General features: G+C 33.7%; 1 long non-coding RNA gene across 1 annotated transcript; it reads right to left on the reverse strand.

The window, feature by feature from the left end:
* Positions 1-983: 983 nt before the first annotated feature.
* On the reverse strand, positions 984-8,541 carry LOC143257607 (uncharacterized). The gene is made up of 2 exons (XR_013031964.1): positions 8,214-8,541; positions 984-4,342 (listed from the first exon to the last, which is right to left on the reverse strand). It is a non-coding gene; the product is annotated as an uncharacterized LOC143257607 (long non-coding RNA).
* Between the last annotated feature and the right edge of the window lie 3,966 nt (positions 8,542-12,507).

Genomic DNA, 12,507 nt, shown 5'->3' on the forward strand with positions numbered 1-12,507 from the left:
CATTAGTGGTGGTGTTTGTATGTAGTATAAACAAACATATTTCTCTTCTTGGTCAATCATTATATACTTAAAAGTATGGTCTCCTTACTACATCTATCTGTTTAATATTTGAAACATTTGAAAATCCCCAGATGCTTCACAAGGACTGTACAAAAACTAAGGGAGAGACCACAAAATCAAGAAATGATAAATATATTTAAGGGGTAAAAATAAAGTTTATTTGTGGTGATGAGGATATAGTTTAACATGTAGCTTGTTTTGTGTACAGACTAAACCTTACTTAAATACTTAACAATATGTTAATTCTAACGCATGTGAGAAGCTAGAGAAAGTTGTTTATCCTAAACCATTGTACATAAAAGTACATTATACATGTAGAGTAGTACAAAATATGTATAACATTACTTACAACAACCAGTGAATGTTTGTTGATGAAAATATTAATAAGTGACAGTTTTATCATGTGTAAGTTAGTTGACAACTGTATTTACTGTTTGGTTTAAAAACAGTATACAATATTTAACAAACATTACTGATAGATCAGTGTCAGAGATAGATACTAAATCAGTTGTAAATCTTACAAAATGATTCAGTAAGTATGTAACAGTCTTATATCTTTATTTGTACTTGATATAAACATAAATTTCAAGGTAAATCTAGTAATTAAAGTTACGTTTATAAAACAAACTAAAGGTGTAACTAGTCTAGACCTATTTAGTATTTTTTAGATTGTCATAACACTTAGTGTTATAACTTCAAAATGATAACAGATTGAAGGTGTGATAAGTGTGTTAGGTGGACAAATGTAACCTGGCACTGTTTACTTTATGAATGTTGTTGTATTCTATTTTGTGCCTAGTGACAGTAATTAGGAACCCTAATTTTAATTAGTTGATAGGATACTAATTAATGAAATCATTCAATTCTGTTTCTAAGGCCTGTTTTAATTAAAATGGACTGGTAACCAAAAACCAGACTTGATATTTCACAAATAAATCTTTATTAAACAAACCTGATTATTTGTGTACAAAAAACTTGTCATCTTTACTAAGATTCTACCAAATAGTGTTAAGGTACAATGAGTGTATCATTAGTTACAGGGTAATTATTTAACATGTATATGAACTGTTGCATAATATGAGAATTTGAATTATGATCTTCAGTTTGATACAAAACTTAATGACAGAAATTCATTAAGTGAGGGTCAACAGACATGTCAATGTCTCTTGACCCATGACCTGCAGCAGTAGAGCTAAAGTAATGAAATTGTCAGCCAAACTGGTAGCATCCATAATAAGTTTACATTCACTAGTTAAACTGTGTTTTGTTTCACTTCAGGCTCCACAAAATACATAGCCTGGCTAACTAATGAATGAATATTTGATGTAAGTGGAGCTACCAGTTTGGGTGTTAATTTTGATTTCATTATTCTAAGTCTTGTATCAGTTGTCACACCTAAGGTGGTTTTTATTAGATATTATTACGTTTCCTCAGTACACAACCACAACAAGAACGTGACATTCGATAATAACCACCACTAGCTTTAGGGCCACAACCCTGTTATTTAAAACATACCAATACTTTATGGAATGAACCATATTCTTTAAAATATATATCAGTAGCTATTCTATCTAAAACAGATGTTTTTAGTCCAAATGACAAGAAACCAATCCATTTGAAATCTCAGATGAAACTGTGGTAAAACTTTTCAAGCTAATAATTCATGATGTTTTTCTGTTGCCATGTCCAAAGATCATGGTCAAATATGACATTTGTAGGCTATAAACATGTATCAAAATTAAATATGTTCTTTTGTTAAGTAAACTTTCAGTGTGAAATTAAATCACAACTCCAGATTTTATGTTATCTGTCTGAATGGATAGTCTGGTATGTAAAGTAATGGTCACTAGAACACTTTCACTGAAAATATAGGATAGTTTGTGTTACCACAGTATGAGCTACAGAAATGTATAAACTACTAAGTTGTCACGGTTTTTGCTTTTAGACACATTATGGTATGTCTTATCAAAATATTATTTTTCACTATGTTTAATGACATGGTTTTGTTCTCTAATTTATAAGTTTTCTCATCTGTTAAATTTGTAACAGTTATATAGACTTGTATTTATTTAAGTAAAGGAAACATGAATACAGTTACAACACAAAGTGTTCGTACCCCTGCGTCTCGAGTGGTTTTATTTGCTCATAACTTAAAAGGTATCATGATTAGGTTAATAGGAGTAAGGTATATTATAAATATTATACTAACACACATCTACATAAATATTTATGTAAATTAAACGACAAATAAACTGTTTATAAACAAAACCAAACATAGGAGAAGCACAAAGTGTTCAGTACAGTTCAGAACGTGAGAAAAACTGATATTCCTCGAGATATTTAGTTTGGCGAATAAACTACATTATACCATTCCAGAACTAGACACTGGGTTCATAATTATTGGAATTTAGCCAGCAGAAAATGTACTTCTGGCAATTTAGCATCGTCTCCGGCATAATCTGCTTGGTCATTATGGCAAACAGGAAACAACTGTCCAGTGATTTAAAAAACTGAATTATTGTAAAATACAAGTCGCCTGTTTCTCTTTCCAGTATTGCTACACAACTTAATGTGCTGAAATCTTCTGTTCAAAGCATAATTGCCAAGTTTAAGCTTACAGGATCAACTGCTAACCTCCCTCGTTCCGGACGCTCCACCAAAATTCCAGAGAGAACCAAGAGGAAGGGTCTCGGAGAAGTTAGAAGGAACCCTTGTTTAGCACATAATGACATACAGAAACTGGTAAGGGAAACTGGGGTTGAAGTAAGCAAGAAAGTATGTAGATGATCCCTTTACCTATTGGAAGAGTATTCTTTGGTCAGACGAGACTAAAATCGAGATTTTCGGCCACAATGATGTTCGCTATATTTTCCATAAGAAGGGAGAATGAAATCTTCCAAAGAACACCGTCCTTACAGTTAAACACGGAGGTGGCTTGATCATGCTATGGGGTTCCTTCAGCTCTTCTGGTGTAGGTAGCCTTCACCACGTCAACAGAATCATGGAAAAGAAGAGTATGTTGATATATTAGACACTTGTATCAAGAATGATGCTCGAACTTGCAGCTTGGGCGTCGTTGGATCTTCCAGCACGACAATGACCCTAAGCACACATTGAAATATGTGCAATCCTGATTGCAGAGAAACGATATGAGCGTTTTGGAGTGGCCATCGCAGTCACCCAATCTCAACCCAATTTAAAACGTTTGGCATGAGTTGAAGACCAGGGTTCATCAGCATCATCCAAAAAACTTGCAAGAGTTGGAGGTCTTCTGTAAAGAAGAATGGAAGAAAATAGCAGTTGAGTACTGTCAAATGATCATGGAGGGCTATGAGGAGAGATTGCGCCAAGTACTTCACCTGAAAGGCTACACAATTGACCATTAAAGTAGACCCACTAACACTTTCTGCCCCTCCTATGTTTGGTTATTTGTCGTTTAATGTACATAAATATTTATGTAGATGTGTGTTAGTATAATACTTATAATATAATGTACTTTCATTAATAGTGATACTTGTTAATTTATGAGGAAAAAACTACTCACAACACAAGGATATGAACACTTTGTCGTAACTGTATGTTTAATTACATTGTTTCAAATGTCTTTCTCTTGTTATTTACATGTATTGAAGTAGGTTCTCAATACTTCCAGTATGTGAGTGTTCAGAGTTGAGCTGTTCAGTAGCTTTATGCTAATAATTCATACTTTTCCACCTTACGAAATGAATTTTGACAAATATCAACTCCAACAATTTTAAGTTCTAGACAAGTTGTTAAACAAATATTTAACTACAGCTTAGAGTGAACAAGTTTTCACTGTAACTTAACATTCTTATTCACAGTTGTAAACACTTTGTGATATACTGGATTTGTAGGGGGCTGTTATTTTACCCCCAGATTTCAGTTTTATATATAAATAACAATTCTGTGTATTGTTCAATAAATCAATATTTGTTATCAACCCTAAGAAAACAGAATAATTACAGAGTTGTCATCTGAGTGTAAGTTCTGTAGATACACATGTACAAATGTGTTATATTAAACAACTTACTAGTTAAAACATTGTAATGTTTAATTACTGACCATCAACCACAGGAATAATAAAATTATGTTTGTAATCCTTCAGGGATTCTTTATAAAACTACTTAATATATCATCTAGTGGTAATGTTCTGTGAAGAACACAAGGATGTGGTTGTTAACAAGGAGCAAACTGTCATCTTGCTGGTAACGTTCTTCCAAACAAACCATTCCTGTCGTAAGGTCTATCTATACCCTTCACACTGAAGTATAAGAATTGTTAGATATGTATGTTACCGATTTGAAACACTTTAAATATTAGAATCTAACAACAGAATAATGACTTACACTCCAGTAATAAGACATGTTCTACACCGTTATACAAATTTACCTAAAGTACTGGTAGATATCCTGATGGATTAATTTAATATCTATTCTAACTCAACATTATATCATTACAAAATATTATACTTTATAACTGTAGGATTATTATAAGGACTAAACTCCAGTTACCACAGTTTAGTAATAAGACATGTTCTACAAATTTACCTAAAGTACTGGTAGATATCCTGATGTATTAATTTAATATCTATTCTAACTCAACATTGTATCATTACAAAATATCATACTTACTTTATAACTGTAGGATTATTATAAGGACTAAACTCCAGTTACCACAGTTTAGTAATAAGACATGTTCTACACAGTCATACAAATTTACCTAAAGTACTGGTAGATATCCTGATGGATTAATTTAATATCTATTCTAACTCAACATTGTATCATTACAAAATATTATACTTTATAACTGTAGGATTATTATAAGGAGTAAACTCCAGTTACCACAGTTTAGTAATAAGACATGTTCTATACCATTGTACAAATTTACCTAAAGTACAGGTAGATATCCTGATGTATTAATTTAATATCTATTCTAACTCAACATTGTATCATTACAAAATATTATACTTTATAACTGTAGGATTATTATAAGGACTAAACTCCAGTTACCACAGTTTAGTAATAAGACATGTTCTACACAGTCATACAAATTTACCTAAAGTACAGGTAGATATCCTGAAGTATTAATTTAATATCTATTCTAACTCAACATTGTATCATTACAAAATATCATACTTACTTTATAACTGTAGGATTATTATAAGGACTAAACTCCAGTTACCACAGTTTAGTAATAAGACATGTTCTACACAGTCATACAAATTTACTTAAAGTACTGGTAGATATCCTGATGTATTAATTTTATATCTATTCTAACTCAACATTATATCATTACAAAATATTATACTATAACATGTATCTACATTAGTCCAAACATGTGATATTCTGGAAAATTTAAATTTACTTATAATGAAGCATTATGGTACTTGTACATGTATCAAGTTAAACAAAGTACAGTAACCCATATTTAGAAGCTGTTATTAACACAAGATAATCTATTTTAACAGAATTTTCACTACAAAATACAGTATCCATGATGTTAAATCATACACCTTGTATGTTTCCCTCACTCGTGATGTTACGAACAACAGCTTTTCTACTAGTAATTTCAAAACCATCAGACTAAGAGCTACTGCTTAACACTCCTACGAAAATTGGGGCCTAATAGGCCCCAGAGCAACTTGAAAGGTTATTAATATTAGGCTAATAATTTTGTATTTAAATGAAATTGCCATTAATTGACCCTATCCCTTTATATTTTAAGGAGCAATAATATTTTGACTTTTCAGACATTTGCGAAATAATATTTAAAAATTTTTTTTAAAACATCCACTAAGGTTATTTTGGGGCCTATAAGGCCCCAGATCAAAAAACATAAAAATGACTATTTATTTCCTGAATAATTCCAGAACAGGCCTGGGCAACTGAAAAAAGCAAATTATAGTAAAAATATATTAATTTTACAACTTCTTTTCAAAAGATGGATATTTAGGATAATAACTCAACTCCAACAATAATTTTAGACGGTCCTGATTATTGCCTAGTTTGCTCACGCCTGTTCTAGAACATTCTAGAAACTTTACAGAAGTATTTAGAATAATCTAGAATATTCTAGAAGAATCCACAAATCCTATATATATAGGAGCTGAAATCTTCAAACCGTGTCAAAATGATATCTCTTGATGAAGCTGTACATTTACTGACAAAACCATCTGACGATGAAAGTGAGCATGATAATGTCGAAGACTACTCTGAAAGTTGTGATGATGATCCTTCTGAAGCCGAAAATGATGAACAAATTACTTTTTTCACTTTCAGAAGGGTAGAAAGTAATCAAGAAGATCTTACTACGATGCCAGTGAACGAACTTTGTCCAACGATAAGAATTTTCGTTATTCAACAACACCTTCAAGGATCAACAGGAGAACCACAGCTCTCAATATATTCAATGGGAACCCAGGCATTACAAGGCAAGCTGCTCCAAGAGTCTCTACACCATTCGAAACATTCAAAATTTTCATTTCTGATAATATGATGGAACAGATCATTCACTCAACAAACACCGTCATGAAAGAACCAATTTTGAAAAAGACCTCTGGAAATGGATCGCAGCTAATCTTTTCCTTGGAATAAGCAAATCCAAAAATGCATCGATAGACAAAATGTTTTCAACCAAATTCGGTTTGCCATTTTTGCGAAAACTGATTACACAAGACAAATTCAAAAAAATGTGCTCAAAAATCAGATTTGACATCCACTCTCAAAGAAATAGAGAAATCAAAGATGCTGCCATCTCTGAGTCTGGAATTTTTCATTGAAAATTGCAAAACAGTTACAACCCAGCGAATACCTGACAGTGGATGAACAACTATGTAACTTCAAAGGAAGAGTTGGCTTCAGAACATACATTCCGACAAAGCCAGGCAAATACGGAATAAAGATTTGGTGCCTAACAGATGCAAAGACAAGTTACCTCCTCAATGCTCAAATTTATATTGGAAAGGTTGGAAATAAGACAGAAACAAATCAAGGAGAAAGAATAGTCAGAGAACTGAGTCAGCCATTTCTTGGAAAAGGAAGGGCAATAACGACAGATAATTTCTTCACAACAATGACACTTGCCAAGTACCTACAAACAAAAAGAACAGGACTTGTTGGAACCATATGGAAATCAAGAACCTACCTGCCTCCTGAAATAAATGCAAAATCTAGAGAGTTATCACCAAAGTTTTTCTACCATGACGACATCACTCTTCTCAGGCACTCAGACAAACCAGGAAAATATGTGCTACTACTGAGTTCTCAGCATCAGTCTGGTGAAGTAGAAGAGAATGGAAAGCCCGAAATCGTCAATCTTTACAATGCAACGAAGGCAGGTGTCGACACTCTCGATCAACTGGTGAGATATTGTTCAACAAAGAGGCGATCAAAGCGCTGGTCAGTCTGCATATTCTATAACATTCTAGATCTTGCTGCGCATAATGCTTTCGTTCTATACTCAACAAAACATCCAGAATTTCTTCGTCAACATAAATCAAGAGCCAGAATAGAATTTATACGGCAATTGGTGCTTGAAATCAAAGAAATTTACTGCAAAGATAATGACAAAACAACCTCATGTGAACCGCCTGCAAAGAGGGCAAAAAGAGGACGATGCAATTTGTGCAGCAGATCAAAAGATACAGTTGAAAATTGTTTGCTCAAATTGTAAAAAAAATGTTTGTCAGAGCCATTCTAAAGTTGTTTGTAATGAATGTTGCTAAATCACTGTGTTTATATTGGAAAAATATATGGGGCCTGATGGGCCCCAAAATCACTTTAGTGGATGTAAATATTTTTTTCGTAGGAGTGTTAAAGAAAGTGTTTATAATGAACACTAAGTTACCCCAGGTCCTTGTGTGTTTTACATTTCATCATTATATTCTTAAACAATGTCAACTTAAGTGACTGGTTCTCCCCTGATATATTTTGTACATATTTCTGTACTGAAAAGAGATATTTTATATCACTGCAAGATAAATACAACCTGTATTTAGTTAGATGTAATTTTCTGTCTAACAAACCTTCTACACAAGTTATAACTACAAAGAAATGAGATTCTACACTTACTTCAAACACACAAAGTTGTAACTATAAAAGTAAGAAGGTTTCCTTATTTTAACAACCACTTACATCAGTGTTTCCTCCAGAACAAAAAATGGAACAAACTACAGAGCTTACTTCTGTGGATACCAGTCTATAAAACCATCTCTCCTGACTCAGCTACAGCCACCTGATTAATATGATTGGTCAGTTAAACATTAAAGTACTGCCCAATGGAACATGTTCAGATTGTTAAACTAAAATTCTCCCGTACTAGAATTTTTAATAACACTTACACAAGCAGACATATTTCCCTTCACATACTGTATCCTAACAACAGTCATGACTGTACACTGGTTTCAACTTCTCAACTGTGCCATAACAGAAGATCAAACAAAGAAGTGTTAATAGCAACTTATCTTGCTGGTCATACCCTCTATTGTCAAAGAGAACCTACACAAATCACAGTAACCTTCTTGTAAAATAAATGATGATTGTGATGAAACAGAGAACCTACACTAATCACAGTTACCTTCTTGTAATATAAATGATGATTGTGGTGAAACAGAGAACCTACACTAATCACAGTAACCTTCTTGTAATATAAATGATGATTGTGTTGAAACAGAGAACCTACATTAATCACAGTCACCTTTTTGTAATATAAATGATGGTTGTGGTGAAACAGAGAACCTACACAATCACAGTAACCTTCTTGTAATATAAATGATGATTGTGTTGAAACAGAGAACCTACACTAATCACAGTCACCTTCTTGTAATATAAATGATGATTGTGGTGAAACAGAGAACCTACACTAATCACAGTAACCTTCTTGTAATATAAATGATGGTTGTGGTGAAACAGAGAACCTACACTAATCACAGTCACCTTCTTGTAATATAAATGATGGTTGTGGTGAAACAGAGAACCTACACTAATCACAGTAACCTTCTTGTAATATAAATGATGGTTGTGGTGAAACAGAGAACCTACACTAATCACAGTCACCTTCTTGTAATATAAATGATGGTTGTGGTGAAACAGAGAACCTACACTAATCACAGTCACCTTGTAATATAAATGATGGTTGTGTTGAAACAGAGAACCTACACTAATCACAGTCACCTTCTTGTAATATAAATGATGGTTGTGTTGAAACAGAGAACCTACACTAATCACAGTCACCTTCTTGTAATATAAATGATGGTTGTGGTGAAACAGAGAACCTACACTAATCACAGTCACCTTCTTGTAATATAAATGATGGTTGTGGTGAAACAGAGAACCTACACTAATCACAGTCACCTTCTTGTAATATAAATGATGGTTGTGGTGAAACAGAGAAATCCTACACCTACAAATCACAGTAACCTTCTTGTAATATAAATGATGGTTGTGGTGAAACAGAGAACCTACACTAATCACAGTAACCTTCTTGTAATATAAATGATGGTTGTGTTGAAACAGAGAACCTACACTAATCACAGTCACCTTCTTGTAATATAAATGATGGTTGTGTTGAAACAGAGAACCTACACTAATCACAGTCACCTTGTTGTAATATAAATGATGGTTGTGGTGAAACAGAGAACCTACACTAATCACAGTCACCTTCTTGTAATATAAATGATGGTTGTGTTGATACAGAGAACCTACACTAATCACAGTCACCTTGTTATATAAATGATGGTTGTGGTGAAACAGAGAACCTACACTAATCACAGTCACCTTCTTGTAATATAAATGATGGTTGTGGTGAAACAGAGAACCTACACTAATCACAGTCACCTTCTTGTAATATAAATGATGGTTGTGGTGAAACAGAGAACCTACACTAATCACATCAACCTTGTAATATAAATGATGGTTGTGGTGAAACAGAGAACCTACACTAATCACAGTCACCTTCTTGTAATATAAATGATGGTTGTGGTGAAACAGAGAACCTACACTAATCACAGTCACCTTCTTGTAATATAAATGATGGTTGTGGTGAAACAGAGAACCTACACTAATCACAGTCACCTTCTTGTAATATAAATGATGGTTGTGGTGAAACAGAGAACCTACACTAATCACAGTCACCTTCTTGTAATATAAATGATGGTTGTGGTGAAACAGAGAACCTACACTAATCACAGTCACCTTCTTGTAATATAAATGATGGTTGTGGTGAAACAGAGAACCTACACTAATCACAGTAACCTTCTTGTAATATAAATGATGGTTGTGGTGAAACAGAGAACCTACACTAATCACAGTCACCTTCTTGTAATATAAATGATGGTTGTGGTGAAACAGAGAACCTACACTAATCACAGTCACCTTCTTGTAATATAAATGATGGTTGTGGTGAAACAGAGAACCTACACTAATCACAGTAACCTTCTTGTAATATAAATGATGGTTGTGGTGAAACAGAGAACCTACACTAATCACAGTAACCTTCTTGTAATATAAATGATGGTTGTGGTGAAACAGAGAACCTACACTAATCACAGTCACCTTCTTGTAATATAAATGATGGTTGTGGTGAAACAGAGAACCTACACTAATCACAGTAACCTTCTTGTAATATAAATGATGATTGTGGTGAAACAGAGAACCTACACTAATCACAGTGAATATAAATGATGGTTGTGGTGAAACAGAGAACCTACACTAATCACCGTCACCTTCTTGTAATATAAATGATGGTTGTGGTGAAACAGAGAACCTACACTAATCACAGTCACCTTCTTGTAATATAAATGATGGTTGTGGTGAAACAGAGAACCTACACTAATCACAGTCACCTTCTTGTAATATAAATGATGGTTGTGGTGAAACAGAGAACCTACACTAATCACAGTCACCTTCTTGTAATATAAATGATGGTTGTGGTGAAACAGAGAACCTACACTAATCACAGTCACCTTCTTGTAATATAAATGATGGTTGTGGTGAAACAGAGAACCTACACTAATCACAGTCACCTTCTTGTAATATAAATGATGGTTGTGGTGAAACAGAGAACCTACACTAATCACAGTCACCTTCTTGTAATATAAATGATGGTTGTGGTGAAACAGAGAACCTACACTAATCACAGTCACCTTCTTGTAATATAAATGATGGTTGTGGTGAAACAGAGAACCTACACTAATCACAGTAACCTTCTTGTAATATAAATGATGGTTGTGGTGAAACAGAGAACCTACACTAATCACAGTCACCTTCTTGTAATATAAATGATGGTTGTGGTGAAACAGAGAACCTACACTAATCACAGTCACCTTCTTGTAATATAAATGATGGTTGTGGTGAAACAGAGAACCTACACTAATCACAGTCACCTTCTTGTAATATAAATGATGGTTGTGGTGAAACAGAGAACCTACACTAATCACAGTCACCTTCTTGTAATATAAATGATGGTTGTGGTGAAACAGAGAACCTACACTAATCACAGTCACCTTCTTGTAATATAAATGATGGTTGTGGTGAAACAGAGAACCTACACTAATCACAGTCACCTTCTTGTAATATAAATGATGGTTGTGGTGAAACAGAGAACCTACACTAATCACAGTAACCTTCTTGTAATATAAATGATGGTTGTGTTGAAACAGAGAACCTACACTAATCACAGTCACCTTCTTGTAATATAAATGATGGTTGTGGTGAAACAGAGAACCTACACTAATCACAGTCACCTTCTTGTAATATAAATGATGGTTGTGGTGAAACAGAGAACCTACACTAATCACAGTCACCTTCTTGTAATATAAATGATGGTTGTGGTGAAACAGAGAACCTACACTAATCACAGTCACCTTCTTGTAATATAAATGATGGTTGTGGTGAAACAGAGAACCTACACTAATCACAGTCACCTTCTTGTAATATAAATGATGGTTGTGGTGAAACAGAGAACCTACACTAATCACAGTCACCTTCTTGTAATATAAATGATGGTTGTGGTGAAACAGAGAACCTACACTAATCACAGTCACCTTCTTGTAATATAAATGATGGTTGTGGTGAAACAGAGAACCTACACTAATCACAGTCACCTTCTTGTAATATAAATGATGGTTGTGGTGAAACAGAGAACCTACACTAATCACAGTCACCTTCTTGTAATATAAATGATGGTTGTGGTGAAACAGAGAACCTACACTAATCACAGTCACCTTCTTGTAATATAAATGATGGTTGTGGTGAAACAGAGAACCTACACTAATCACAGTAACCTTCTTGTAATATAAATGATGGTTGTGGTGAAACAGAGAACCTACACTAATCACAGTCACCTTCTTGTAATATAAATGATGGTTGTGGTGAAACAGAGAACCTACACTAATCACAGTCACCTTCTTGTAATATAAATGATGGTTGT

Source organism: Tachypleus tridentatus, chromosome 1 (genome assembly GCF_004210375.1).
Source record: "Tachypleus tridentatus isolate NWPU-2018 chromosome 1, ASM421037v1, whole genome shotgun sequence".
In the NCBI taxonomy this organism is placed as follows: Eukaryota; Metazoa; Arthropoda; class Merostomata; order Xiphosura; family Limulidae; genus Tachypleus; species Tachypleus tridentatus.